General features: G+C 45.6%; 1 long non-coding RNA gene across 2 annotated transcripts; it reads right to left on the bottom strand.

Moving 5' to 3' along the window:
- LOC310683949 lies at window positions 1–26295 on the bottom strand. 2 transcript variants are annotated; one of them, XR_014514577.1, is made up of 4 exons: window positions 26273–26295; window positions 17923–18016; window positions 9611–9740; window positions 1–171 (listed from the first exon to the last, which is right to left on the bottom strand). It is a non-coding gene; the product is annotated as an uncharacterized lncRNA (long non-coding RNA). The 2 variants fall into 2 exon arrangements; XR_014514578.1 differs by lacking the exon at window positions 26273–26295 and adding an exon at window positions 18375–18390.
- Between the last annotated feature and the right edge of the window lie 756 nt (window positions 26296–27051).

Below are 27051 nucleotides of genomic sequence, written 5' to 3'. Positions count from 1 at the left end.
TGCACATATGACTGATTTATTCAGATTCTCTTTCATGAAAGCAATTTGGGTGGGATTTGTAAAGCTCAGGAACAGGGTTTGGAGGGATCGTCCAGTTTATAGAACTCATATTTACATGTGTTTGGATTTACCACTGCTTTACATCCCTCAACTTCAGCAGTACCACCGTACCTAAAAAGAAAAAGAACAATGTGTAAACTAAGGTTTCCCTGAGCTTATGCAGATCTTGTAGAGCCATTGCATGTTGCTGTACGATGATTCTCCCCCCCCCCCCAATATGTTTGCGGTGGTTGAGGGCAGCACCCATGAACAAAAAAGTGTGTAGCAAAATGTTGGTGCGAAACCAAGAGGCCAGCCAGGAGGGAGACAGAAGGAGACAGGAAGGTGCAGGAAAGAGGAGGGGTCCACTTCCACTGGGTGCATCGGGGTCCCTCTCCCCAGCACCAACTCCTAGGTGGTCTCTGGATGAGAGGATCTGGGACTCAGGGAGATCCCAAAGTCCAAGCTTCCACACAGCGAATGCCTGGTCTGGATGATTGGAAAGGCACTCTGGACATGCTCAGTGCTTGTTCCAGATCAAATTTCGTGACTCTGCTTTCTATAAAGTCTATAAATATCTGAATTAATCAATCAATTCACTGTTTGGTTCAAGGAAATGCAGGCAACAATTTTATGCAACCCCTCTTCAGATGTATAGATTAATTGGGACACCCGTCTTCAGCTAATTCCGTCCATGAATTTTAATTGAGCAGAAGATCTTCCAGAGAGAACAGGGCAAAATAATTTGAAAGAGATTAATAGACCCAGTGCCATTTTGGGTATTTGGCCTACCTGGAGCAGCACTGCATTCCCCTTTCACTACATCTGCATTTCATGCAATTTGCTGTATTCCACTTGGAGCCGAATGGATGCTTGCTGCCATCATTGAGATCGGTACACTCAGTGGGCAGCACCGGTTTACCTAGGGAGAGAAATTTAATATCAGCCCCCAAACAGCTCATGCAGTAAGAAGCTGCTGCTCAGCACAATGCAGAGACTGCGCAAGAGAAGCACAGTGACTGCAACTTTTCCACTTGTCCAGCTCCTCCTGTGCTTCTGACAGCAGCCTGATACGTGAAAATGTAATAGTAAAGCGTTTCCTGACATGGAGTGGAGTGGGAAGCTTTGCCACCTTTATTCTTGCATGTCCTGGTTGCTGACCAGAAAGGTAGTGACCCTGGACGTCTGTCTTGCTTATACTGCGGCCAAGAAGTCTCCTGCTTGTGTCTGCAGACGGTGGTTCCAAGCTTAAAACAGGGTGGGAGTGAATGGGGTGCCCTGTGGATGGGGAATCTGGCCGTTTCAATTTCTTTCAGTTATTATTATTACTATTTAAGCAGCATCACAACATCCGGAGAAGTGTAGATTTTAAAGGTAGCTGCCTTTTGGTCTGTGTTCTGGTTCTGCAAGAGCAGATTTGGTAGGTGTATGCTAAAAAATCTCTAGTCAGGGACATATTTCCCAAACATAAAAAAATTATTTGGCCATGAATAGGTTGCTTATCAACATTATGTTTCTGTTTACTTACCATCTTTAATCTCTGCTTTGTGCTTGCTGATTGTGCAGTATCCCTGACACAAGGCAAGTGTCAGAGACAAGGCAGTCAGGCTCAAGAGGATTTTCTGCAAAACAGACACACACATACACAAATCGTTCAACATGGTGCTATCATATATTTATATGTAGAACCTCTCGTTCTGTTAAAAATGGATTCTATGTGACTAAATTTTAGTCAGAGCAGACCTACTGAAATTAATGTGCCAAAGTTAGTCTTGTCCATCAATTTCAATGGATCTACTCTGGGTATGATTCGCACTGGATTCAACCCTAGGCCTTTCTAAAAATCCCTCTATATTAAGCTTCTACACTTGAGTAGCTGAGTTGGGTCATTTTATACTTAGGAGGGATTTTTAAGAGGGACGGTTCCAGAATTACAAAAGAAATCCCGGCTTTGGATTTGATCATCAAATGTGACCTCTAAAGCTATAGAGCAGGGTCAGCAACCTTTTCCAGCCGTGGGTCAGCCCACCGTTCTTCAGAGCATGTGGTGGGCTGGACTATATTTTGGGGAGAAATATGAACAAATTACTATGCCCTACAAATAACCCAGAGATGCATTTTAAATAAAAGGACACATTCTACTCATGTAAATACACATTGATTCCCAGACCGTCCGCGGGTCGGATTGAGAAGGCCATTGGGCCGCATCCCGTCTTAGGTTGACTCCTGGACTGTACGCGGGCCGGATTGAGAAGGCGATTGGGCTGCATCCTGCCCCAGGCCTTAGGTTGCCTACCCCTGCTGCAAAGCACAGAATGTGCCTGGAAAGAGCAGAGGAAACGTAAGGGTGGATATGACTTCAGATAAGCCTGGAGTCTGAGAAAGCCTCAGCAAGTGAGGTACTTAATCCTCATAATTCTGAATGCCTTTGCACACCGCCTCTCCACACCTCAAATCCCCCTTTCCACCATTTAAACCTAATCTAGATTAAAGAAAAAGTTGTGTGCCAAAGCATTCCACTTACCATCTTGGTTTTTCAATGAGTTGCTGGCAAACTCTTACTGGGGCGTGCAGGAAAGAGCTCTGGTGTCCCTCCTGTAAGTCTGTGGAGAATCCCATAGCCCCTTTTATACAAATGGGAAGGAGGAGGGGCAAAATGAGAGGGATGGAGGTCCTAACTGGCCGAAGAAAATATTTGCTTCTGCTGACATAAATGTTTACAAGAACAGCTGGGAGAGGAGATATTCATTGATAAGTGCAGTTCAGAACCAGAACCGGGAACAAGAAAATCAGGTTAAACGTTATTAGACCAGGATAGTGTTGAGTTCTGCAAGAGATATGGCTCTAGATATTTGTCTCCAGGGCCTCACCTCAAGAAGGACACTGTCAAAAAAGGCCAGCAAACTGGCCAAGAAAATGCTTACCAGGAAGAAAAGATTGCAAGCAAAATGAACAAGGGGGTGGAGCAACTCCCCCAAGGAAAGATTGCAGCATTTGGGATTTCTTACCCTAGAGAAAAGGCAAGGAAGAGGTGACATGATGCAGGCACATGAAATTAGGAGAGGGCTTTCATCCACTACCAGTCACTGTTCTGCCTCTGCGGTCTGTCATCTGCCAAAGTTGTGACATTTGCTCTGAGACAAGCAAAAGCCCATTTATCTGCAGGAAAAATTCCTCCCTGGCTGTGAGAAATATATATAGGTTATCTTTTCAGATTGCTTTCGCAAAATAAAACATGCTTTTTTATTAATTATGAAGGGCTGAAGGCTATAGGACTATAGCATCTAGGGTGTAGGTTGCTATTTCAAAATAGCTGTGGCTAAACATTCTTTAGGTTGTTGTTTCTTTAGAAATTGTGAGGCTAGGGACTTTTTAGTAAAAAAAACATGTTGCATGTTTCTGAAGAAATTTGTGTTTGTTCATTCTTCAATTAAAGGGCATCTTTAGCAACCTTGCGGTCAGGGGCTTTCTAGCAAGAAGAGAGAGGCGCCAACGGTCACACAGGGAGGGAAACATGGCCCCCCAGGACCAGATTACGGCTGCGCTGAGGCAGAAAACACCACTTCCCTGGAGCCCCAGGGAAGTGAATTCCTCAGCAATATTTTGGGTGATGTATCAATTCCTCTCAGCGAGCTACACTTCCAGAGTAGTTTAACCATCAATCCCTCTTCCCAGGCAAGTCTGGAGAAGGGACTAGGGCACCCCTCAGCACCCTTCACATCCTTCCCAAGATGATTTGGGGACACCATGACTGGGAAAGTGACTGTGAGAGTGCTTTCAATGGATGCTGCTCATGTGGCCTTAATCTCAGCCGACCCAAGTGAGTTGTGGGCCTGAGGTGCCTTGCCTGCATTTTCTGGTGAGAATGGGGGTAGTTTTTTGGTCACAGTGGAATATACCGTATTTTTCGCTCTATACAACGCACCAGACCATAAGACGGACCTAGTTTTTGTAGGAGGAAAACAAGAAAAAAAATATTCTGAATCTCAGAAGCCAGAACAGCATTTCCCCTTACTTTTTAGGAGGGAAAAAGTGAGTCTTATAGAGCAAAAAATACGGTACTTGTTTTTATCCATGATAATAAATATTCTATAAAAGATAAGAGACGCACACAAATAACTGATTTATTTAGATTCCCGTATGTGAAAGGACAGGGGTGTGTGTTGAAAGCTTAGAAACATGCCTTGGAGTGGCCTTGGATTTTAATGTACTTATATTCCCATGTTTTTTAGTCTAACTCCCCTTTGCATCCATCAGCACCTGCAGAATCATCGAATCTAAGAAGGAGCTGAACATGCAGGCCAAGCTTGATCTAAAGTCGCCAAGGTGTTTTCTTCCACAGCCTTCATCTATCTTGGAAATGCTTTGCTGGATCCCGGGGAAATGAAGGTTTTGGAAATCATACCTGGGTTTGCCTGAGGCAAATTTGCTTGGGGAATCTTGGGCTGGGTGTAAAAATGTGTTTCATTCTACACAACATTTCAAACACACACACTGCACGAAATGTGCTTGGCTGCACATTAGAAGAAACCGGTCTTGATTAGGGATGGGGGGGGGGGTTCACTTAAGTTCATACTGAAAGCCAAATTTATCAAATTTGCACTTTCCAAAATAATATGAGAACCAAAACAGAGGCATCTCTGGAAATTCAGTTATCCAAATTTTGTGATGCAGTTCACCAACTAACCATTGTTTACCAAAATACATGAAGTGGGTAAAAAGGTGCTTAAAAATGGATATATTAGTGGAAATAGCATATCTGTCGGGAAGCCAATGAAGAACAGTGGTTTGCAGAAGGGCATAACCCGAGAGGCTGCAGAGGGCAGAAGCTGGGAAATATTGGGAGAGGAAGAGCCGAAGAAGCAGCAGCACCAGGGGGGAGACAGCTGACAGACTCCGTGTCCTTGGAAAGGATTCCTGGCCAGCCCCCCTTCCGGGGCCAGGTGGGCATCGAGGGTGGCAGAACAGAGAGCGCAGAGGCAGACAGCTCAAATCAGCCGATGCAGGAGTGGCGTAGAATAGGGGAGACCTGGAGGGGAGGGGCAATCCCTTAATTTAGGGAAGACTGCGTTCCTTGGTCACGCTTTGTGAATTATTGAATAAATTGCTTGGTCAGGACTTTCATCCTTTCTCTGCCTCTTGGCTGCCACCGTGGGGGGATCTGATCCCCCAAAGCCTGGCACTCCCCGGACCCTACAATCCTCTTCTGAGGCCCTTCTTCATCTGCCTCCTTCCCAAGAGGTCCAGGGGGTGGGAGAGGGAGTTGCCTTTTCCCTTTTCTTTTTCTCCTCCTGTTTTTAGTAGGTATTTTGTGTTTTTACTTTGTGTTTTTATGCTGCCAACCGCCCTGAGATCTTTGGGTGGAGGGCAGTATACAAATATAATAAAAATAAATGTTAAAAGGTGAGTCTCTAACCCTCCTAGGAAGAAAGTTATGAATCACAATGTGCATGTTCTAAGCAACTTCTGTTAAGTGAGCCAGCCTGGCCCTGTCTGTCAAGGGTTTCAGCCAAGTCAGAATAGGGATTGGTGAGTTCTTTGGACACCAAGGAATAGGAGCCCCCAACATCCTAAAGGTAAAGGGACCCCTGACCATTAGGTCCAGTTGTGACCGACTCTGGGATTGCCGTGCTCATCTCACTTTATTGGCTGAGGGAGCTGGCATACAGCTTCCGGGTCATGTGGCCAGCAGTGCATGGTCTTCCCGCTGAAGTGGTACCTATTTATCTACTTGCACTTTGACGTGCTTTCGAACTGCTAGGTTGGCAGGAGCAGGGACTGAGCAACGGGAGCTCACCCCGTCGCTGGGATTCGAACCGCCAACCTTCTGATTGGCAAGTCCTGGGCTCTGTGGTTTAATCCACAGCGCCACCCGCCTCCCTCCCAACATCCTAATAGGGCCCAATTTCTAATGGTGCAGTTAGAGTAATTGCACCTGAACCTATGCTAGCCTGGGCCTGTATGATGAGCTTTCTTTTTAACAAAAGGAAGTCTCTAGCCCTTTAGAAACAAATTATTTTGACAAATAATGTGCAGGCAACCATCTAAACTGAGGGCTGATAACCCAACGCAAAGAGAGGGGGGAGTCTCATGCTTCTTCTGGTTCTGCAGCACAGAGCACCCACTTCCAGCTACAACTGGCTCTGCTGTTCCTTCCTTCACTCCTTTCCGGAGGGAAGCCCTTGCCTTGGGAAGGCACAAATACAAGATGGGTGACACCTGGCCTGAGAGCAGTACATGTGAAAAGGATCTAGGAGTCTTGGTTGACCACAAACTTGACATGAGCCAACAGTGTGACGCGGCAGCTAAAAAAGCCAATGCAATTCTGGGCTGCATCAATAGGAGTATAGCATCTAGATCAAGGGAAGTAATAATGCCACTGTATTCTGCTCTGGTCAGACCTCACCTGGAGTACTGTGTCCAGTTCTGGGCACCACAGTTCAAGAAGGACACTGACAAACTGGAACGTGTCCAGAGGAGGGCAACCAAAATGGTCAAAGGCCTGGAAACGATGCCTTATGAGGAACGGCTAAGGGAGCTGGGCATGTTTAGCCTGGAGAAGAGGAAGTTAAGGGGTGATATGATAGCCATGTTCAAATATATAAAGGGATGTCACATAGAGGAGGGAGAAAGGTTGTTTTCTGCTGCGCCAGAGAAGCGGACACGGAGCAATGGATCCAAACTACAAGAAAGAAGATTCCACCTAAGCATTGGGAAGAACTTCCTGACAGTATGAGCTGTTCGACAGTGGAATTTGCTGCCAAGGAGTGTGGTGGAGTCTCCTTCTTTGGAGGTCTTTAAGCAGAGGCTTGACAACCATATGTCAGGAGTGCTCTGATGGTGTTTCCTGCTTGGCGGGGGGTTGGACTCGATGGCCCTTGTGGTCTCTTCCAACTCTATGATTCTATGATTCTATGGCAGATGCTGTGGGACTAAAACAGAGAGGGACTTTGTGGGTGCTGTTAGGGGTACGGGAAGTGCTGTTCATCACCTCTGCTTTGGCTGCCCATGAAAGGGCCTTTGAAAAAGCATGAGAGCTCAAAAGTGTCACACCCGCCAACCTTCCCTTTACTTTGCCACCCATGGAAGGGCTTATGGAAAATGTGGAGGGAAACATTTTATTGTGGGTGGGGGAAGTCTTTTTGAAAAGGAGGGAGCAGACATGTCAGGGTCTGATTCCCCCCTCCTTCCTTTGCTAGGCAGCTGCTTTGGCCATGGAGGAGCGGGTTCTGTTTTTTGTTTGAAAGTGTGTGTATATGTAGTGCTGGAGGAAGAAGGGCAGAATCCACCCACTTGCTAGTTTTGCATTGCTGCCTGCCAGCCACATGGAGCTACAGGCAAGCAGCTCCTTTTTTTATTTAAAAAGTGTGTGTTGGGATGCAGAGCAGTGCAGGAATTGCCTGTTCCTTGTGTTGCTCCTTGAGGGACTTTTTGAAAATGCCGGGGTGGGTTGGAGGAAGAAATAGGGAGGTCAACCCATGGCTGCCGAGTTTCTTTTCTTGCCTGCAGACATATGAAGCAGGCAGCTACTTGAGAGGCGCCTCAGTGGAAAATGAGAGAGAGGGGAGGAGATGGCAATGCTATTTTATTCCTGCTGCCTGTTGCACAGCAGAGGTTGTTGCAAAGCTGTTGCAGGAGGCCACCTAGTTCAGAGGCATCATCAGCCCCATCCATGATCCACTTTTACCTAATTGTTCCCAAGCCATTGTTGTTGGGGGCAGTGCAGATGCGCTAGTATAATCATTATCAGAAATTATATCGTCTTGATCTATTCCCTGAATCTTCCAAGTCGCCCCCCCCCTTGTATGGGGAAGGGGGTTCCCAGTGTGGAGGCATCAGAATTGTTATAAACTTCCCCCAGATAATTCCCAAGTTCCCTTGGGAGGCAGTAAAAAAGTATCATCAAGATCATCATCAGCAGCATTGTCACCATATTTCCCCCCATAGTTCCCAATTTTTTGGGGGGAGGGGAGGGCATGTATTTCAGAAGCATAGCACCACCTTTTCCTCCAGCAGGAATTGTTCCCCAATTGTTTGGGGAGGGGAATCAGAGTGCAAACCCAGAAATATTATTGTTGTCGACTCACCCCCCCCCCATGTCGACATAATCATATTTGTTTAAGTGAAGGAAGAGGGCCTCAAAGAACTATAAATCCACACCTGCACTTCCCTGGGAGTTAGCACAACTGAATTCAATGGGACTTACTTCTGAGTAGACGTAACAAGGATGGGAGCCACAGATGGCTTTGTGATGGGCCATTTAGTCACTACATTAACTTTGCCTATTATTCTTATTCTTATTCTTATTCTTATTCCCCACCCATCTGGCTGGGTTGCCCCAGCTACTCTGGGCTGCTCCCAACACACACAAAAACAGAATAAAATGTCAAACATTAATAATAACCATCTGATGCAATACAAAAAAGTCACAATAACTTTAAAATAAACAACATATCAAATTAAGCAATATTTAATAATCCATTGCCTGGTGTGCTCTGGTCCAATGGGGTCACGAAGAGACGGACATGACTAAATGACTAAACAACAACAACAATCCATTAGAATCTAAAAAGCTGCTGATAGCTGAGATAGGCATGTCCATCACTATCATTATGATATGTACCAAATTCTGCAAGGAGTGATATCAAGCAAAGACAACAGAAAGACACCGAAATGCACATATGACTGATTTATTCAGATTCTCTTACATGAAAGGAATTTGGGTGGGATTTGTAAAGCTCAGAAACAGGGTTTGGAGGGATCATCCAGTTTATAGAGCTCATATTCACATGTGTTTCGATTTAGCACTGCTTTACATCCCGGAGCATAAACAGTCCCACCATACCTAAAAAGAAGAAGAACAATGTGTAAACTAAGGTTTCCCTGAGCTTATGGAGATCTTGTAGAGGAGTGCCAAGAACATGGACACGCCAAGAATGATTGGAACTGCCTGGCAGAAAAGCAGTTTTGCAAGATGTTTGCTCCATCCAGGGAAAACCAAGCGCTTGGAAAACATTTGCCCTGAGGCCAATTTCTCCTGGGGAACCCAAGCTGAATGCACAAAGGACATGTCTGCACAATATGCCATTGCATGTTGCTGTACCATGACCCTCCCCTCATATGTTTGCAGTGGTTGAGGGCAGCACCCATGCACAAAAAAGGGTGAAGGAAAATGTTGGTGCAAAACCAAGAGGCCAGCCAGGAGTGAGACAGAAAGAGACAGGAAGGTGCAGGAAAGAGGAGGGGTCCTCTTCCATTGGGCGCATCGGGGTCCCTCTCCCCAGCACCAACTCCAAGGTGGTCTCCGGATGAGAGGATCTGGGACTCAGGGAGATCCCAAAGTCCAAGCTTCAACGCAGCGAACGCCTGGTGATTGGATGATTGGAAAGGCACTCTAGGCATGCTCAATTTTATGCAACATATCTTCAGATGTAAAGATTAATTGGGACACCCATCTTCAGCTAATTCCATCCATGAATATTTATTGAGCAGAAGGTCTTTCAGAGAGAACTGAGCAAAATAATTTGAAAGAGATTAATAGACCCAGTGCCATTCTGGTTATTTGGCCTACCTGGAACAGCACCGCATTTCACTTTCACTACATGTGCATTCCATGCAATTCGCTGTATTCCACTGAGTTCCGAATGCATGCTTGCTCCCATCATTGAGATCGGTACACTCAGTGGGCAGCACCGGCTGACCTAGGGAGAGAAATCCCATACATTTAACATTTAAGAAGTGTAGATTTTAAAGGTAGCTGCATTTTGGTCTGTGTTCCGGTTCTGCAAGAGCAGATTTGGTAGGTGTATGCTAAAATATGAATGGGGTGCATTTTCCCCTCATATCTAGTCAGGAACACATTTTTCAAACATTAAATAATTATTTGGCCATGAATAGGTTGCTTATCAACATTACGTTGCTGTTTACTTACCATCTTTAATCTCTACTTTGTGCTCGCTGAACGCGCAGAATCCCTGACACAAGGCAAGTGTCAGAGACAAGGCAGTCAGGCTCAAGAGGATTTTCTGCAAAACAGACACACACATACACAAATTGTTCAACATGATGCTATCATATATTTTTATGTAGAACCTCTCGTTCTTTTTAAAAATGGATTCTATGTGACTAAATTTTAGTCAGAGTAGAGCTACTGAAATTAATGTGCCAAAGTTAGTCTTGTCCATCAATTTCAATGGATCTACTCTGAGTATGATAGGCCTGGAGTCTGAGAAAGCCTCAGCAGCTGAGGTACATAATCCTCATAATTCTGAATTCCTTTGCATATCCCCTCTCCACACCACAAATCTCCCTTTCCACCATTTAAACATAATCTAGATTAAAGAAAAAATTATGTACCAACCGTCCCCAAAGCATTCCACTTACCATCTTGGTTTTTCAATGAGTTGCTGGCAAACTCTTACTGGGAAGTGCAGGAAAGAGCTGTGGTGTCCCTCCTGTAAGTCTGTGGAGAATCCCATATGCCCTTTTATACAAATGGGAGGGAGGAGGGGCAAAATGAGAGGGATGGAGGTCCTAACGGAGGAAGGAAATGCTTGCCAGGAAGGAAACATTTGCTTCTGATGACATAAATGTTTACAAGAATAGCTGGGAGAGTTCTACATCTTCTGGAGATATTCATTGATAAGTGCAAACCAGAACCAGAACCCAGAACAGGAAAATCATGTTAAATGTTATTAGACTAGGATAGTGTTGAGTTCTGCAAGAGATATGGCTCTAGATATTTGTCTTTACAGCCTCACCTCAAGAAGGATACTGTCAAAAAAGGCCAGCAAAATGAGCAAGGGGGTGGAGCAACTCCCCCAAGGAAAGATTGCAGCATTTGGGGTTTCTTACCCTAGAGAAAAGGCAAGTAAGAGGTGACATGATACAGGCACATGAAATTAGGAGAGGGCTTTCATCCACTACCAGTCACTGTTCTGCCTCTGGAGTCAGTCATCTGCCATAGTTGTGACATTTGCTCTGAGACAAGCTAAAGCCAGTGGACCGGCCCATTTATCTGCAGGAAAAATTCCTCCTTGCCTGTGAGAAATATATATAGGTGGTCTTTTCAGATTGCTTTCACAAAATAAAACATGCTTTTTAAATTTATTATGGGGGTCACAAGGCTAAAGGACTAAAGCAGTTAGGGCATAGGTTCCTATTGCTATTTCAAAATAGCTATGGCTAAACATTCTATAGGGTGTTGTTTCTTTAGAAATCACGAGGTTAGGGACTTTTTAGTAAGAAAAACAAGTTGTTGCATGTTTCTGAAGAAACTGAGTATCTTTAGCAACCTTATGGCCAGGGGGTTCTAGCAAGAAAAGAAGATCTTGCCATGCTTCAATCATAAGGCATCTTTAGCAACCTTGCGGTCAGGGGCTTTTTAGCAAGAAGGGAGAGGCACCAAGGGCCACGCAGGGAGGAAAACATGGACCCCCAGGACCAGACTACAGCTGCGCCGAGGCAGAAAACGCCACTTCCCTGGAGCCCCAGTTAAGTGAATTCCTCAGCAATATTTTGGGAGATGTACATGGGTAGCGCTGTGGTGTAAGCCAGTGAGCCTTGGGCTTGCCGATCGGAAGGTCAGTGGTTCGAATCCCCGCGATGGGGTGAGCTCCTGTTGCTTGGTCCCTGCTCCCGCCCACCTAGCAGTTCAAAAGCACGTCAATGTGCAAGTAGATAAATAGGTATCGCTCCAGTGGGAAGGTAAACGGCATTTCCATGCACCACTCTGGTTTCCCCAGAAGTGGCTTTGTCATGCTGGCCTCATGACCCGGAAAAACTGTTTGTGGAGAAACGTCAGCTCCCTCGGCCAGTAAAGCCAGAGTCATTCGCCACTGGACTTAACTGTCAGGGGTCCTTTACCTTTTGACAAGTAGTGTCAATTCCTCTCAGCGAGCTACACTTCCAGAGTAGTTTAACCATCAATCTCCCTTCCCAGGCAAGTCTGGAGAAGGGACTAGCGCACCCTCAGCACCCTTCACATCCTTCCCAAGATGATTTGGGGGACACCATGACTGTGAAAGTGACTGTGAGAGTGCTTTCAATGGATGCTGCTCATGTGGCCTTAATCTCAGCTGACCCAAGTGAGTTGTGGGCCTCAGGTGCCTTGCCTGCGTTTTCTGGTGAGAATGGGGGTAGTTTTTTGGTCACAGTGGAATATTCCGTATTTTTCGCTCTATATGACGCACCAGACCATAAGACAGACCTAGTTTTTGGAGGAGGAAAACAAGAAAAAAAATATTCTGAATCTCAGAAGCCAGAACAGCAAGAGGGATCGCTGCGCAGCGAAAGCCAATGAAGAACAGTGGTTTGCAGAAGGGCATAGATGAGAGGCTGCAGAGGGCAGAAGCTGGGAAATATTGGGAGAGGAAGAGCCGAAGAAGCAGCAGCACCAGGGGGGAGACAGCTGACAGACTCCGTGTCCTTGGAAAGGATTCCTGGCCAGCTCCCCTTCCGGGGCCAGGTGGGCATCGAGGGGAGCAGAACAGAGAGCGCAGAGGCAGACAGCTCAAATCAGCCGATGCAGGAGTGGCGTAGAATAGGGGAGACCTGGAGGGGAGCGGACTTCACTCAGAGCAATGCCTTTATTTAGGGAAGACTGCGTTCCTTGGTCACGCTTTGTGAATTATTCAATAAATTGCTTGGTCAGAACTTTCATCCTTTCTCTGCCTCTTGGCTGCCACCGTGGGGGGATCTGATCCCCAAAGCCTGGCACTCCCCGGACCCTACAATCCTCTTCTGAGGCCCTTCTTCATCTGCCTCCTTCCCAAGAGGTCCAGGGGGTGGGAGAGGGAGTTGCCTTTTCCCTTTTCTTTTTCTCCTCCTGTTTTTAGTAGGTATTTTGTGTTTTTACTTTGTGTTTTTATGCTGTCAACTGCCCTGAGATCTTTGGGTGGAGGGCAGTATACAAATATAATAAAAATAAATGTTAAAAGGTGAGTCTCTAACCCTCCTAGGAAGAAAGTTATGAATCACAATGTGCATGTTCTAAGCAACTTCTGTTAAATGAGCCGGCCTGGCCACTCCTGTCTGTCAAGGGTTTCAGCCAAGTCAGAATAGGGATTGGTGAGTTCTTTGGACACCAAGGAATAGGAGCCCCCAACATCCTAAAGGTAAAGGGACCCCTGACCATTAGGTCCAGTTGTGACCGACTCTGGGATTGCCGTGCTCATCTCACTTTATTGGCTGAGGGAGCCGGCATACAGCTTCCTGGTCATGTGGCCAGCAGTGCATGGTCTTCCCGCTGAAGTGGTACCTATCTATCTACTTGCACTTTGACGTGCTTTCGAACTGCTAGGTTGGCAGGAGCAGGGACTGAGCAACGGGAGCTCACTCCGTCATGGGGATTCGAACCACTGACCTTCTGATTGGCAAGTCCTAGGCTCTGTGGTTTAATCCACAGCGCCACCCGCCTCCCTCCCAACATCCTACTAGGGCCCAATTTCTAATGGTGCAGTTAGAGTAATTGCACCTGAACCTATGCTAGCCTGGGCCTGTATGATGAGCTTTCTTTTTAACAAAAGGAAGTCTCTAGCCCTTCTAGAAACAAATTATTTTGACAAATAATGTGCAGGCAACCATCTAAACTGAGGGCTGATAACCCAACGCAAAGAGAGGGGGGAGTCTCATGCTTCTTCTGGTTCTGCAGCACAGAGCACCCACTTCCAGCTACAACTGGCTCTGCTGTTCCTTCCTCCACTCCTTTCTGGAGGGAAGCCCTTGCCTTGGCAAGGCACAAATACAAGATGGGTGACACCTGGCTTGAGAGCAGTACATGCGAAAAGGATCTAGGAGTCTTGGTTGACCACAAACTTGACATGAGCCAACAGTGTGACGCGGCAGCTGAAAAAGCCAATGCAATTCTGGGCTGCATCAATAGGAGTATAGCATCTAGATCAAGGGAAGTAATAGTGCCACTGTATTCTGCTCTGGTCAGACCTCACCTGGAGTACTGTGTCCAGTTCTGGGCACCACAGTTCAAGAAGGACACTGACAAACTGGAACGTGTCCAGAGGAGGGCAACCAAAATGGTCAAAGGCCTGGAAACGATGCCTTATGAGGAACGGCTAAGGGAGCTGGGCATGTTTAGCCTGGAGAAGAGGAGGTTAAGGGGTGATATGATAGCCATGTTCAAATATATAAAAGGATGTCACATGGAGGAGGGAGAAAGGTTGTTTTCTGCTGCTCCAGAGAAGCGGACACGGAGCAATGGATCCAAACTACAAGAAAGAAGATTCCACCTAAACATTAGGAAGAACTTCCTGACAGTAAGAGCTGTTCGACAGTGGAATTTGCTGCCAAGGAGTGTGGTGGAATCTCCTTCTTTGGAGGTCTTTAAGCAGAGGCTTGACAACCATATGTCAGGAGTGCTCTGATGGTGTTTCCTGCTTGGCAGGGGGTTGGACTCGATGGCCCTTGTGGTCTCTTCCAACTCTATGATTCTATGATTCTATGGCAGATGCTGTGGGACTAAAACAGAGAGGGACTTTGTGGGTGCTGTTAGGGGTGGGGGAAGTGCTGTTCACCACCTCTGCTTTGGCTGCCCATGAAAGGGCCTTTGAAAAAGCATAAGAGCTCAAAAGTGTCACACCCGCCAACCTTCCCTTTACTTTGCCACCCATGGAAGGGCTTATGGAAAATGTGGAGGGAAACATTTTATTGTGGGTGGGGGAAGTCTTTTTGAAAAGGAGGGAGCAGACGTGTCAGGGTCTGATTCCCCCCTCCTTCCTTTGTTAGGCAGCTGCTTTGGCCATGGAGGAGTGGGTTCTGTTTTTTGTTTGAAAGTGTGTGTATATGTAGTGCTGGAGGAAGAAGGGCAGAATCCACCCACTTGCTAGTTTTGCATTGCTGCCTGCCAGCCACATGGAGCTGCAGGCAAGCAGCTCCTTTTTTTATTTAAAAAGTGTGTGTTGGGATGCAGAGCAGTGCAGGAATTGCCTGTTCCTTGTGTTGCTCCTTGAGGGACTTTTTGAAAATGCCGGGGTGGGTTGGAGGAAGAAATAGGGAGGTCAACCCATGGCTGCCGAGTTTCTTTTCTTGCCTGCAGACATACGAAGCAGGCAGCTACTTGAGAGGCGCCTCAGTGGAAAATGAGAGAGAGGGGAGGAGATGGCAATGCTTTTTTGTTTCTGCTGCCTGCTGCACAGCAGAGGTTGTTGCAAAGCTGTTGCAGGAAGCCACCTAGTTCAGAGGCATCATCAGCCCCATCCATGATCCACTTTTACCTAATTGTTCCCAAGCCATTGTTGTTGGGGGCAGTGCAGATGCGCTAGTATAATCATTATCAGAAATTAAATCGTCTTGATCTATTCCCTGAATCTTCCAAGTCGCCCCCCCCCTTGTATGGGGAAGGGGGTTCCCAGTGTGGAGGCATCAGAATTGTTATAAACTTCCCCCAGATAATTCCCAAGTTGCCTTGGGAGGCAGTAAAAAAGTATCATCAAGATCATCATCATCAGCATTGTCACCATATTTCCCCCCATAGTTCCCAATTTTTTGGGGGGAGGGGAGGACATGTATTTCAGAAGCATAGCACCACCTTTTCCTCCAGCAGGAAGTGTTCCCCAATTGTTTGGCGAGGGGAATCAGAGTGCAAACCCAGGAATATTATTGTTGTCGACTCACCCCCCCCCCATGTCGACAAAATCATATTTGTTTAAGTGAAGGAAGAGGGCCTCAAAGAACTATAAATCCACACCTGCACTTCCCTGGGAGTTAGCACAACTGAATTCAATGGGACTTACTTCTGAGTAGACGTAACAAGGATGGGAGCCACAGATGACTTTGTGATGGGCCATTTAGTCACTACATCAACTTTGCCTATTATTATTATTATTATTATTATTATTCCCCACCCATCTGGCTGGGTTGCCCAAGCTACTCTGGGCTGCTCCCAACAGACACAAAAACAGAATAAAATGTCAAACATTAATAATAACCATCTGATCCAATACAAAAATGTCACAATAACTTTAAAATAAACAACATATCAAATTAAGCAATATTTAATAATCCATTGCCTGGTGTGCTCTGGTCCAATGGGGTCACGAAGAGACGGACATGACTAAATGACTAAACAACAACAACAATCCATTAGAATCTAAAAAGCTGCTGATAGCTAAGATAGGCATGTCCATCACTATCATTATGATATGTACCAAATTCTGCAAGGAGTGATATCAAGCAAAGACAACAGAAAGACACCGAAATGCACAAATGACTGCTTTATTCAGATTCTCTTTCATGAAAGCAATTTGGGTGGGATTTGTAAAGCTCAGAAACAGGGTTTGGAGGGATCGTCCAGTTTATAGAACTCATATTCACATGTGTTTGGATTTACCACTGCTTTACATCCCTCAACTTCAACAGTACCACCGTACCTAAAAAGAAGAAGAAGAATGTGTAAACTAAGGTTTCTCTGAGCTTATGGAGATCTTGTAGAAGAGTGATCCTTTCTCCTGCTCACTTAGGACATGCCAAGAATGATTGGAACTGCCTGGCAGAAAAGCAGTTTTGCAAGATGTTTGCTCCATCCAGGGAAAACCAAGCCCTTGGAAAACATTTGCCCTGAGGCCAAATTCACCTGGGGAACCCAAGCTGAATGCACAAAGGACATGTCTTGCACAATATGCCATTGCATGTTGCTGTACCATGACCCTCCACACCCCCCCCATATGTTTGCGGTGATTGAGGGCAGCACCCATGCACAAAAATGGGTGTAGCAAAATGTTGGTGCGAAACCAAGAGGCCAGCCACGAGGGAGACAGAAGGAGACAGGAAGGTGCAGGAAAGAGGAGGGGTCCTCTTCCATTGGGTGCATCGGGGTCCCTCTCCCCAGCACCAACTCCTAGGTGGTCTCTGGATGAGAGGATCTGGGGCTCAGGGAGATCCCAAAGTCCAAGCTTCCATGAAGCGAATGCCTGGTGATCAGATGTTTGGAAAGGCACTCTGGACATGCTCAATTTTATGCAACATATCTTCAGATGTAAAGATTAATTGGGACACCCGTCTTCAGCTAATTCCATCCATGAATGTTTATTGAGCAGAAGGTCTTTCAGAGAGAACGGGGCAAAATAATTTGAAAGAGATTAATAGACCCAGTGCCATTCTGGTTGTTTGGCCTACCTGGAACAACACTCCATTCCACTTTCACTACATGTGCATTCCATGCAATTCGCTGTATTCCACTTAGAGCCAAATGCATGCTTGCTCCCATCATAGGAATCAGTACAGTCAGTGGGCAGCACCGGCTTACCTAGGGAGAGAAATCCTATACATTTAACATCAATGCAATCAGATGTTGCTGCGCAGCACAATGCAAAGACTGCGCAAGAGAAGCACAGTGACTGCAAATTTTCCACTTGTCCAACTCCTGGATGTCTGTCTTGCTTATACTGCGGCCACGCAGTCTCCTGCTTGCGTCTGCAGACGGTGGTTCCAAGCTTAAAACAGGGTGGGAGTGAATGGGGTGCCCTGTGGATCTGGCCGTTTCAATTTCTATCAGTTATTATTATTATTACTATTTTTATATAATCCTCAGGGCAGTTCACAACCTAAAAATACAATATAAGAAACACAAAATACATAATAAAAGAAAGAGCTTAAGCAGGGACTCATCAATGAGAAGATGAGACCGGAGCAGCGTTAGGTCATTTTAGACTCTGAGCAGCATCACAACATCCAGAGAAGTGTAGATTTTAAAGGTAGCTGCATTTTGGTCTGTGTTCTGGTTCTGCAAGAGCAGATTTGGTAGGTGTATGCTAAAATATGAATGGGGTGCATTTCCCCATCATATCTAGTCAGGAACACATTTTTCAAACATTAAATAATTATTTGGCCATGAATAGGTTGCTTATCAACATTACGTTGCTGTTTACTTACCATCTTTAATCTCTGCTTTGTGCTCGCTGAACTCGCAGAATCCCTGACACAAGGCAAGTGTCAGAGACAAGGCAGTCAGGCTCAAGAGGATTTTCTGCAAAACAGACACACACATACAGAAATCGTTCAACATGGTGCTATCATATATTTATATGTAGAACCTTTCGTTCTGTTTAAAAATGGATTCTATGTGACTAAATTTTAGTCAGAGTAGAGCCACTGAAATTAATGTGCCAAAGTTAGTCTTGTCCATCAACTTCAATGGATCTACTGTGAGTATGATAGGCCTAGAGTCTGAGGAAGCCTCAGCAGCTGAGGTACATAATCCTCATAATTCTGAATTCCTTTGCATATCCCCTTTCCACACCACAAATCTCCCTTTCCATCATTTAAACATAATCTAGATTAAAGAAAAAGTTGTGTGCCAACCGTCCCCAAAGCATTCCACTTACCATCTTGGTTTTTCAATGAATTGCTGGCAAACTCTTACTGGGAGGTGCAGGAAAGAGCTCTGGTGTCCCTCCTGTGGAGAATCCTATACCCCCTTTTATACAAATGGGAAGGAGGAGGGGCAAAGTGAGAAGGATGGAGGTCCTAAGAGGGAAGGAAATGCTTGCATCAGAAGGAAATATTTGCTTCTGCTGACAAAAATGTTTACAAGAATAGCTGGGAGAGTTCTACGTCTTCTGGAGATATTCATTGATAAGTTCAGACCAGAACCAGAACCCAGAACAGGAAAATCATGTTAAATGTTATTAGACTAGGATAGTGTTGAGTTCTGCAAGAGATATGGCTCTAGATATTTGTCTTTACAGCCTCACTTCAAGAAGGATACTGTCAAAAAAGGCCAGCAAAATGAGCAAGGGGGTGGAGCAACTCCCCCAAGGAAAGATTGCAGCATTTGGGATTTCTTACCCTAGAGAGAAGGCAAGTAAGAGGTGACATGATACAGGCACATGAAATTAGGAGGGGGCTTTCATTCACTACCAGTCACTGCTCTGCCTCTGGAGTCAGTCATCTGCCATAGTTGTGACATTTGCTGTGAGACAAGCTAAAGCCAGTGGACCAGCCCATTTATCTGCAGGAAAAATTCCTCCTTGGCTGTGAGAAATATATATAGGTTGTCTTTTCAGATTGCTTTCACAAAATAAAACATGCTTTTTAAATTTATTATGGAGGTCACAAGGATAAAGGACTATAGCAGCTAGGCTAAACATTCTATAAGGTATTGTTTCTTTAGAAATTGTGAGGTTAGGGACTTTTTAGTAAGAAAAACAAGTTGTTGCATGTTTCTGAAGAAACTGAGTATCTTTAGCAACCTTATGGCCAGGGGGTTCTAGCAAGAAAAGAAGATCTTGCCATGCTTCAATCATAAGGCATCTTTAGCAACCTTGCGGTCAGGGGCTTTTTAGCAAGAAGGGAGAGGCACCAACGGCCACGCAGGGAGGGAAACATGGACCCCCAAGACCAGACTATGGCTGCGCTGAGGAAGAAAACGCCACTTCCCTGAAGCCCCAGGGAAGTGAATTCCTCAGCAATATTTTGGGAGATGTATGTGGGCAGCGCTGTGGTGTAAACCAGTGAGCCTTGGGCATGCCGATCGGAAGGTCATTGGTTTGAATCCCCGCGACGGGGTGAGCTCCCGTTGCTCGGTCCCTGCTCCTGCCCACCTTCTGGTGAGAATGGGGGTAGTTTTTTGGTCACAGTGGAATATACCATATTTTTCGCTCTATACGATGCACCAGACCATAAGACGGACCTAGTTTTTGGAGGAGGAAAACAAGAAAAAAAATATTCTGAATCTCAGAAGCCAGAACAGCAGGAGGTTCCATAAGATGCACACACATTTCCCCTTACTTTTTAGGAGGGAAAAAGTGAGTCTTATAGAGCAAAAAATACGGTACTTGTTTTTATCCATGATTCCCATATGTGAAAGGACAGGGATGTGTGTTGAAAGCTTAAGACAATAAGACGGACCTAGTTTTTGTAGGAGGAAAACAAGAAAAAAAAAATATTCTGAATCTCAGAAGCCAGAGCAGCAAGAGGGATCGCTGCGCAGCGAAAGCAGCGATCCCTCTTGCTGTTCTGGCTTCTGGGATAGCTGTGCAGCCTGCATTCGCTCCATAAGATGCACACACATTTCCTTTTACTTTTTAGGAGGGAAAAAGTGAGTCTTATAGAGCAAAAAATATGGTACCTGTTTTTATCCATGATAATAAATATTCAATAAAAGATAAGAGACACACACAAATAACTGATTTATTTAGATTCCCGTATGTGAAAGGACAGGGATGTGTGTTGAAAGCTTAGAAACATGCCTTGGAGGGGCCTTGGATTTTAACGTTTGCCTGAGGAAAATTTGCTTGGGGAATCTTGGGCTGGGTGTGCACCAGGCCCGGCTGTGTAAAAATGTGTTTCATTCTACACAACATTTCAAACACACACACTGCACGAAATGTGCTTGGCTGCACATTAGAAGAAACCGGTCTTGATTAGGGATTGGGGGGGGGTACACTTAAGTTCATACTGAAAGCCAAATTTATCAAATTTGCACTTTCCAAAATAATATGAGAACCAAAACAGATGCATCTCTGGAAATTCAGTAATCCAAATTTTGTGATGCAGTTCACCAACTAACCATTGTTTACCAAAATACATGAAGTGGGTAAAAAGGTGCTTAAAAATGGATATATTAGTGGAAATAGCATATCTGTCGGGAAGCCAATGAAGAACAGTGGTTTGCAGAAGGGCTTAACCGAGAGGCTGCAGAGGGCAGAAGCTGGGAAATATTGGGAGAGGAAGAGCCGAAGCAGCAGCAGCACCAGGGGAGAGACAGCTGACAGACTCCGTGTCCTTGGAAAGGATTCCTGGCCAGCCCCCCTTCCGGGGCCAGGTGGGCATCGAGGGGAGCAGAACAGAGAGCGCAGAGGCAGACAGCTCAAATCAGCCGATGCAGGAGTGGCGCAGAATAGGGGAGACCTGGAGGGGAGCGGACTCGGAGCAATGCCTTTATTTAGGGAAGACTGCGTTCCTTGGTCACACTTTGTGAATTATTGAATAAATGGCTTGGTCAGAACTTTCATCCTTTCTCTGTCTCTTGGCTGCCACCGTGGGGGGATCTGATCCCCCAAAGCCTGGCACTGCCCGGACCCTACAATCCTCTTCTGAGGCCCTTCTTCATCTGCCTCCTTCCCAAGAGGTCCAGGGGGTGGGAGAGGGAGTTGCCTTTTCCCTTTTCTTTTTCTCCTCCTGTTTTTAGTAGGTATTTTGTGTTTTTACTTTGTGTTTTTATGCTGTCAACCGCCCTGAGATCTTTGGGTGGAGGGCAGTATACAAATATAATAAAAATAAATGTTAAAAGGCGAGTCTCTAACCCTCCTAGGAAGAAAGTTATGAAGCACAATGTGCATGTTCTAAGAAACATCTGTCAAATGAGCCGGCCTGGCCACTCCTGTCTGTCAAGGGTTTCAGCCAAGTCAGAATTGTGATTGGTGAGTTCTTTGGACACCAAGGAATAGGAGCCCCCAACATCCTAAAGGTAAAGGGACCCCTGACCATTAGGTCCAGTCGTGACCGACTCTGGGATTGCCGTGCTCATCTCACTGTATTGGCTGAGGGAGCCAGCATACAGCTTCCTGGTCATGTGGCCAGCAGTGCATGGTCTTCCCGCTGAAGTGGTACCTATTTATCTACTTGCACTTTGACGTGCTTTCGAACTGCTAGGTTGGCAGGAGCAGGGACTGAGCAACGGGAGCTCACCCCGTCATGGGGATTCGAACCACTGACCTTCTGATTGGCAAGTCCTGGGCTCTGTGGTTTAATCCACAGCGCCACCCGCCTCCCTCCCAACATCCTACTAGGGCCCAATTTCTAATGGTGCAGTTAGAGTAATTGCACCTGAACCTATGCTAGCCTGGGCCTGTATGATGAGCTTTCTTTTTAACAAAAGGAAGTCTCTAGCATAGAAACAAATTATTTTGACAAATAATGTGCAGGCAACCATCTAAACTGAGGGCTGATAACCCAACGCAAAAGAGAGGGGGCAGTCTAATGCTTCTTCTGGTTCTGCAGCACAGAGCACAGCACAGAGAACCCACTTCCAGCTACAACTGGCTCTGCTGCTCCACTCCTTTCTGGAGGGAAGCCCTTGCCTTGGCAAGGCACAAATACAAGATGGGTGACACCTGGCTTGAGAGCAGTACATGCGAAAAGGATCTAGGAGTCTTGGTTGACCACAAACTTGACATGAGCCAACAGTGTGACGCGGCAGCTAAAAAAGCCAATGCAATTCTGGGCTGCATCAATAGGAGTATAGCATCTAGATCAAGGGTAGTAATAGTGCCACTGTATTCTGCTCTGGTCAGACCTCACCTGGAGTACTGTGTCCAGTTCTGGGCACCACAGTTCAAGAAGGACACTGACAAACTGGAACGTGTCCAGAGGAGGGCAACCAAAATGGTCAAAGGCCTGGAAATGATGCCTTATGAGGAAAGGCTAAGGGAGCTGGGCATGTTTAGCCTGGAGAAGAGGAAGTTAAGGGATGATATGATAGCCATGTTCAAATATATAAAAGGATGTCACATAGAGGAGGGAGAAAGGTTGTTTTCTGCTGCTCCAGAGAAGCGGACACGGAGCAATGGATCCAAACTACAAGAAAGAATATTCCACCTAAACATTAGGAAGAACTTCCTGACAGTAAGAGCTCTTCGACAGTGGAATTTGCTGCCAAGGAGTGTGGTGGAGTCTCCTTCTTTGGAGGTCTTTAAGCAGAGGCTTGACAACCATATGTCAGGAGTGCTCTGATGGTGTTTCCTGCTTGGCAGGGGGTTGGACTCAATGGCCCTTGTGGTCTCTTCCAACTCTATGATTCTATGATTCTATGGCAGATGCTGTGGGACTAAAACAGAGAGGGACTTTGTGGGTGCTGTTAGGGGTGGGGGAAGTGCTGTTCACCACCTCTGCTTTGGCTGCCCATGAAAGGGCCTTTGAAAAAGCATAAGAGCTCAAAAGTGTCACACCCGCCAACCTTCCCTTTACTTTGCCACCCATGGAAGGGCTTATGGAAAATGTGGAGGGAAACATTTTATTGTGGGTGGGGGGAGTCTTTTTGAAAAGGAGGGAGCAGACATGTCTGGGTCTGATTCCCCCCTCCTTCCTTTGCTAGGCAGCTGCTTTGGACATGGAGGAGTGGGTTCTGTTTTTTTGTTTGAAAGTGTGTGTATATGTAGTGCTGGAGGAAGAAGGGCAGAATCCACCCACTTGCTAGTTTTGCATTGCTGCCTGCCAGCCACATGGAGCTGCAGGCAAGCAGCTCCTTTTTTTATTTAAAAATGTGTGTTGGGATGCAGAGCAGTGCAGGAATTGCCTGTTCCTTGTGTTGCTCCTTGAGGGACTTTTTGAAAATGCCGGGGTAGGTTGGAGAAAGAAATAGGGAGGTCAACCCATGGCTGCCGAGTTTCTTTACTTGCCTGCAGACATATGAAGCAGGCAGCTACTTGAGAGGCGCCTCAGTGGAATATGAGAGCAAGGGGAGGAGATGGCAATGCTTTTTTGTTTCTGCTGCCTGCTGCACAGCAGAGGTTGTTGCAAAGCTGTTGCAGGAAGCCACCTAGTTCAGAGGCATCATCAGCCCCATCCATGATCCACTTTTACCTAATTGTTCCCAAGCCATTGTTGTTGGGGGCAGTGCAGATGCGCTAGTATAATCATTATCAGAAATTAAATCGTCTTGATCTATTCCCTGAATCTTCCAAGTCGCCCCCCCCCCTTGTATGGGGAAGGGGGTTCCCAGTGTGGAGGCATCAGAATTGTTACAAACTTTCCCCAGATAATTCCCAAGTTGCCTTGGGAGGCAGTAAAAAAATATCATCAAGATCATCATGATCAGCAGTGTCACCATATTTCCCCCCATAGTTCCCAATTTTTTGGGGGGAGGGGAGGACATGTATTTCAGAAGCATAGCACCACCTTTTCCTCCAGCAGGAATTGTTCCCAAGTTGTTTGGGGAGGGGAATCACAGAGCAAACCCAGAAATATTATTGTTGTCGACTCACCCCCCCCCCCAATGTCGACATAATCATATTTGTTTAAGTGAAGGAAGAGGGCCTCAAAGAACTATAAATCCACACCTGCACTTCCCTGGGAGTTAGCACAACTGAATTCAATGGGACTTACTTCTGAGTAGACGTAACAAGGATGGGAGCCACAGATGACTTTGTGATGGGCCATTTAGTCACTACATCAACTTTGCCTATTATTATTATTATTATTATTATTATTCCCCACCCATCTGGCTGGGTTGCCCAAGCTACTCTGGGCTGCTCCCAACAGACACAAAAACAGAATAAAATTTCAAACATTAATAATAACCATCTGATCCAATACAAAAATGTCACAATAACTTTAAAATAAACAACATATCAAATTAAGCAATATTTAATAATCCATTGCCTGGTGTGCTCTGGTCCAATGGGGTCACGAAGAGACGGACATGACTAAATGACTAAACAACAACAACAATCCATTAGAATCTAAAAAGCTGCTGATAGCTGAGATAGGCATGTCCATCACTTTCATTATGATATGTACCAAATTCTGCAAGTAGTGATATCAAGCAAAGACAACAGAAAGACACCGAAATGCACATATGACTGCTTTATTCAGATTCTCTTTCATGAAAGCAATTTGGGTGGGATTTGTAAAGCTGAGGAACAGGGTTTGGAGGGATCATCCAGTTTATAGAGCTCATATTCACATGTGTTTGGATTTAGCACTGCTTTACATCCCGGAGCATAAACAGTACCACCGTACCTAAAAAGAAGAAGAACAATGTGTAAACTAAGGTTTCCCTGAGCTTATGGAGATCTTGTAGAGGAGTGCCAAGAACATGAACATGCCAAGAATGATTGGAACTGCCTGGCAGAAGAGCAGTTTTGCAAGATGTTTGCTCCATCCAGGGAAAACCAAGCCCTTGGAAAACATTTGCCCTGAGGCCAATTTCTCCTGGGGAACCCAAGCTGAATGCACAAAGGACATGTCTTGCACAATATGCCATTGCATGTTGCTGTACGATGACCCTCCACCCCCCACTATGTTTGCAGTGGTTGAGGGCAGCATCCATGCACAAAAAAGGGTGTAGCAAAATGTTGGTGCGAAACCAAGAGGCCAGCCAGGAGGGAGACAGAAGGAGACAGGAAGGTGCAGGAAAGAGGAGGGGTCCTCTTCCACTGGGCGCATCGGGGTCCCTCTCCCCAGCACCAACTCCTAGGTGGTCTCCGGATGAGAGGATCTGGGACTCAGGGAGATCCCAAAGTCCAAGCTTCCATGCAGCGAACGCCTGGTGATTGGATGATTGGAAAGGCACTCTAGGCATGCTCAATTTTATGCAACCTATCTTCAGATGTATAGATTAATTGGATCACCCGTTTTCAGCTAATTCCGTCCATGAATGTTTGTTGAGCAGAAGGTCTTTCAGAGAGAACGGGGCAAAATAATTTGAAAGAGATTAATAGACCCAGTGCCATTCTGGTTGTTTGGCCTACCTGGAACAACACCGCATTTCACTTTCACTACATGTGCATTCCATGCAATTCGCTGTATTCCACTGAGTTCCGAATGCATGCTTGCTCCCATCATTGAGATCGGTACACTCAGTGGGCATCACCGGCTGACCTAGGGAGAGAAATCCCATACATTTAAAATTTAAGAAGTGTAGATTTTAAAGGTAGCTGCATTTTGGTCTGTGTTCCGGTTCTGCAAGAGCAGATTTGGTAGGTGTATGCTAAAATATGAATGGGGTGCATTTCCCCCCCATATCTAGTCAGGAACACATTTTTCAAACATTAAATTATTTGGCCATGAATAGGTTGCTTATCAACATTACGTTGCTGTTTACTTACCATCTTTAATCTCTACTTCATGCAGGCTAAACATGCAGTATCCCTGACACAAGGCAAGTGTCAGAGACAAGGCAGTCAGGCTCAAGAGGATTTTCTGCAAAACAGACACACACATACACAAATCGTTCAACATGGTGCTATCATATATTTATATGTAGAACCTCTCGTTCTGTTTAAAAATGGATTCTATGTGACTAAATTTTAGTCAGAGCAGACACACTGAAATTAATGTGCCAAAGTTAGTCTTGTCCATCAATTTCAATGGATCTACTCTGAGTATGATAGGCCTGGAGTCTGAGAAAGCCTCAGCAGCTGAGGTACTTAATCCTCATAATTCTGAATTCCTTTGCATATCCCCTCTCCACACCACAAATCTCCCTTTCCACCATTTAAACATAATCTAGATTAAAGAAAAAGTTGTGTGGCAACCGTCCCCAAAGCATTCCACTTACCATCTTGGTTTTTCAATGAGTTGCTGGCAAACTCTTACTGGGAAGTGCAGGAAAGAGCTCTGGTGTCCCTCCTGTAAGTCTGTGGAGAATCCCATACGCCCTTTTATACAAATGGGAGGGAGGAGGGGCAAAATGAGAGGGATGGAGGTCCTAACGGAAGAAGGAAATGCTTGCCAGGAAGGAAACATCTGCTTCTGATGACAAAAATGTTTACAAGAATAGCTGGGAGAGTTCTACGTCTTCTGGAGATATTCATTGATAAGTTCAGACCAGAACCAGAACCCAGAACAGGAAAATCATGTTAAATGTTATTAGACTAGGATAGTGTTGAGTTCTGCAAGAGATATGGCTCTAGATATTTGTCTTTACAGCCTCACCTCAAGAAGAATACTGTCAAAAAAGGCCAGCAAACTGGCCAAGAAAATGCTTGCCAGGAAGAAAACATTGCAAGCAAAATGAACAAGGGGGTGGAGCAACTCCCCCAAGGAAAGATTGCAGCATTTGGGATTTCTTACCCTAGAGAAAAGGCAAGTAAGAGGTGACATGATGCAGGCACATGAAATTAGGAGAGGGCTTTCATTCACTACCAGTCACTGTTCTGCCTCTGCGGTCAGTCATCTGCCAAAATTGTGACATTTGCTCTGAGATAAGCAAAAGCCCATTTATCTGCAGGAAAAATTCCTCCTTGGCTGTGAGAAATATATATAGGTTGTCTTTTCAGATTGCTTTCACAAAATAAAACATGCTTTTTAAATTTATTATGGAGGTCACAAGGCTAA

The sequence above is a fragment of the Podarcis tiliguerta genome (assembly GCF_965153285.1).
Source record: "Podarcis tiliguerta genome assembly, chromosome: 8".
Lineage (NCBI taxonomy): Eukaryota > Metazoa > Chordata > Lepidosauria > Squamata > Lacertidae > Podarcis > Podarcis tiliguerta.
The sequence above is the reverse complement of the archived record's forward strand: the minus strand, read 5'-3'. Positions and strand labels throughout refer to the sequence as shown.